The following is a 4427-nucleotide window of genomic DNA, read 5'->3' as shown; positions in this document are numbered from 1 at the left end:
CAAGCTGGCCTAACTGGGTTGTGTGATCTCAGAGTTGTTTGAAGATTGAAGATGTATGTCTAGTAGCTTTGAATAGAAGTATAAGTAACCAATGAATGGAAGAGCATCAATGGCTAGGCCGTTATTCTATGGTTCAGATGGCAATGTTTTCCCTGCTCTAATTGCAGGAATAATTCTCCAAGGTGCTTCTGAAGAATTTCCCGTGATCTGCCTGATGTGTTTTAAGTGGAAATGTCAGAGACCAAACATAGATTGCTCGCCACATGCACATGTGCTGTACCAAAAACTCTGGTCCTTCAGGTTGGATGTGGTTGTATTGCTGTAATATGTGAAAGCCCCTCCAAATACGAATCAGAAGTTTGTCTTCATCACAGACATTGACTTGGTGATGAATGGCAGAGGGACCTATTTCAAGTAGTCGTTAAAGCTGGTTTTTTCCCCCCTTGCCAATGCCACTGTTTTTGTGTCTAGGTGCAGATGTAATTTCACTGCTGAGAAGTATTCTGAGGCCATTCCCGTTGGGTCTGCGATTGAACAAGCTACAGGCCATAGTGTGGAATAAACATAAGATCCATCTGCTTAAACTAGGCATGGAGCAAGGTTACAGGGACAGCCTTCAGTTCTTAGAAGCAGTGCCTGGGATCATCCTCAAATTCCAGCAGAAGAAGCCTTTCCGGTGCCTTGTGCAGCTGGATACAGGTAAATCTCTCTATATTTAGTTGGGATCTTTGGGATCTTTATTCAAGGCTTTTTTGTCTCATTTGAGATTGGTATTCCCATCTCAAATGGGATCCCAGTTAGATGTTCAGATAACATCACAATTAGATGTTGAAGTCATTTCAATAGATGTTGAAGTCAAAAGCTTTCAGTTAGCTTTTGCCAATCTGTCCCCTTCCAAACTTCCCAATTTTAGGTAGCAGTGTTCCACATCATGGCAAAAGGACCACCATGACAAAGGAAGGAACATAGTTGGTATAATAAACTGCAGGTCACAGGTTATGATGTAAAGCAGGGGTCCCCAACCCCCGGTCCACGGACCAGTACTGGGCCGCAGCATGCCAGCAACTAGTCCACACAAACAAGCAGAGCCCCATCCACGGGATGCAGGCAACACAAAACCACGCACCCTCCAGTCCGTGGAATCGGTCCCTGGTGCCCCAAAGGTTGGGGACCTCTGATGTAAAGAGTCTTAGGCTGGGGAACTCCTGTCAGTTCTTCATTAAATGTATGAATGATCCAACCAGATCTAGTGAAGCAGGAAAACAGGATTCCTACTCTGGAGCCTTTGAATATCTAATTATTTATCTCCCTTGCCTCTTTTGTAGCTGGTGGCAAAGTTTCACACTGATTATCTCACCATAGCAGACACATCCAGAAAGAAACTGTGGTATTGCAAGATCCCTGAGAGTGTTCATCATAAAAAGTGGGAACAGAATCGCGCTCAGATCTCAGATTTAATCCCAAGGTGAAGCTGATTTAATCTCAAGGTGAATTACTTCTGAAAATGGAATCCAGCCTATAGAGGGCACAATATCCTTATTTTTGTAAGGCCTTTAAAAAAAAAGCAATGTTAACCTAACATTCGGATGCTTGGTGTTAATAACTAAATGAGATTGTATTAAAAGGAGCTTCGGAAATTAGTTCCTCAGACCGGAGCAGGCTAAATGTCTATTTGATTAGAATGAGGCATAGGAGATATCATGAATTATTCAGACCTTTATAATATTAGCATTTCGTTTGTGCTACTTAAGAAGGGGCACCTGGCATGTGGTTCACCTAAAGGGTTCTTAGAAAAAAGTAGTGAAAATGGTATTTTCTTTTGCGGTTACGCAGCATCTTTTTAAAAAATTTCTGTGCGTGGGTAAACCAATCAATCAATGGATATGGGCAGGTAAGACGAGGTGATTGGTGGTGCCAAGGACAATGTCCATAAGAATATGGATGTCTCCAGCTTTAAAACCTATGGAAAGCAGAGCATTTACATTCGTTGCAGCTTTTCTTTCAGGGACCAATAGAAGGCAAATTAGAATGTAATGAGAGCTTGCCGAGTGATCTTCAGTAGATGGCCAAGTGGCCTAATATCCATTCCATTCTAGGGTACTAAAGTGAAAGTGTGCGTATGTGTGAAAAGCACGACAAACCTAATTCTTGTATTCATAATAACTCCTGACCCGAACATGCGCACACAGCCACTTCCTTCATCTAAAAGATGGTTGATTCTCTCTGTTACAACTATGTGTATAAGATACATGCAGTTAGAGAAATATATTGTCTATAATTTTGCACTTGGCAGACAGGGTTTAAGCAAAAAGACAAGTAGTTTGAAGTTTGGGACCTGTGTTGTAGAAATACCAACAAGAAAATGGCCTCTTCGTTGGACTTTCTCTGCAAGGATTACAGACTCCTGGGATGGGTCTTAGTAAGCATAAATCTATTTCCTTTGATCACGCTGAAAAATTGCTGTGTGATACAATCACATGTTCTGTTTCTTTGCCCTCAGAAGCTCCACTGTGTATTTTCCAGTTATTTTAAAACACTAGTCAGTCAGGAACACTGGAGTCTTCTGAACAGAATGTAAAATATCACAGGTCTGTATCAAACTTCCAATTTAATTATCTAGTTCTTTTTTGCTCCCTCATTCTCTTTTTAGCTGGATTCAAATATGTATGAATCTGTTTGACACCTTCACTGAGTCAATGAACAAAATAGCAAAGGAAGTTTTATTGATCCATAAAGAAAAGCATCTAAAATATCTTAACTGAGAAAAACTCTGCACTAGGGCCGGTCAAATTTAGCAAATGATGAACATACATTTGAATTCATGTGTTCCAGTCTTGTGCAAAGCAGAGATGAGGTTAAAAACAAACTGAATCTTGTTGTCACTAGAACTGTATTTTTAACTCAGGATTATAGAGAGTCCATTAAAGACAACCAAGCAGCAATTCTTTGCTCAGGGCAAAAATCCGGATAAGACATTCCTGACAGAGGTTGTCAAGGTTCTCCTTGAATATGGGTTCGTTGTTGTATTGCACCTCCTGTTAGGGTGTTTTCCTGGCAATTAAATTGGAATTTGCTTTCTTGTAACTAAAGACCATCGGTTACACATCCCACACTTTGAAGAGGCAGAGAACAGATTGTGAGTGTCTTCAGACATTATCACATCCCTCCTCAGTCACAATCATCTCTTCTCAAAGCTAAATGTATTCAGGTATCTCAGTCTGATGCTTCCTAGAGCTATCTTTGTAGTTATTGTATTGTCTTTCCCTAGCAATTTTTTTTTTTGGCTAGAATTTAAGATGATAACATCAGCTGAGGTTTCCAAATGGAAGGTCATGCCACTCCCATAAGACGTTGGATTGTGGTACAATTAAGTTCCCTCTGCAAACATATCAAGAGAAGACGGAAAATTATGGTGTGATGGAATTCATCTCCATGAGATGCTCAAAGATTGGGATTTGGGAGTGGGGCCAAAGAGTTTCAGAGAATCTGAAAGCTTTGCTCCAGGGGGATCTGCAAAGTCAAGATGGTGGACTTAATCTTTAAGAAGAAATTGGACAGCCATTTGTCTGAAATGGTATAGGGCTTCCTGCCTGAGCAGGGGGTTGGACTAGATGACCTCCAAGGTCCTTTCCAATTTCATTTTGATGATGATGATGATGATGATGATGTTGATGATGCAATCAAAACTCTGCCCATGTTGTGTTGTGACTGCCATCTTGACTTTGTTGACCATACTCTGGGAACACTCCTGCTTTGCTCCCTGTATTTACTCTATAATATAGTGTTCAGTGACAGACTTTAAAGTGGATTGCAAAAGGACTAGATGGCCTTTCTCTTCCATCTTCCATGAAATGTTTATGGAAGACACATTTTTCTCCTATTTACTGGCTTCCCAGAATCACTGTTTTTTTCCTCCTTTTTCTCTGTTTGTGTCCAAAGATTTGTAAACACTCAATCCATCACTCCTCCTCTCTAAATGTATTTCCTCAGAAACCAGTGAAGTTCAATATACTGACTCTGATCCCTTAAATCTCATTCTACTTTCTGCCTGCCTTCAGTTCAATATCCTACTTTGATAGGAGAAGGGAGTCTAAAATACAATCTGATATAGATAGAGCAACTTCCCCCTTTTAATTCCAAGCAGAGGAATGCATGTGTAACTTCCATTTTTATCAACGTGTACTGGGGGAAAGGTGGCCAGATGCTTAATATTGATTCTGGGTGTTTCACCAACTTCACCCACAAATGGTTGAACAGCTCATGACAATGCTTCTGAGATGCATGCTGGCTTCTAATTCATCCCGCCCCGTTAAAAAAAAATGTTCAGCTTGCTTGATTGGATTCACAAACATTTGTCACCGTATAAACAGGAAGTCCAGGGCCTAATTTTGCAAAGGTACCATGGAAAAGGTCATTAGTTTAAAAAA

Source organism: Protobothrops mucrosquamatus, unplaced genomic scaffold (assembly GCF_001527695.2).
Source record: "Protobothrops mucrosquamatus isolate PMUCROS unplaced genomic scaffold, P.Mucros_1.0 scaffold25, whole genome shotgun sequence".
In the NCBI taxonomy this organism is placed as follows: domain Eukaryota; kingdom Metazoa; phylum Chordata; class Lepidosauria; order Squamata; family Viperidae; genus Protobothrops; species Protobothrops mucrosquamatus.
The sequence above is the reverse complement of the archived record's forward strand: the minus strand, read 5'-3'. Positions refer to the sequence as shown.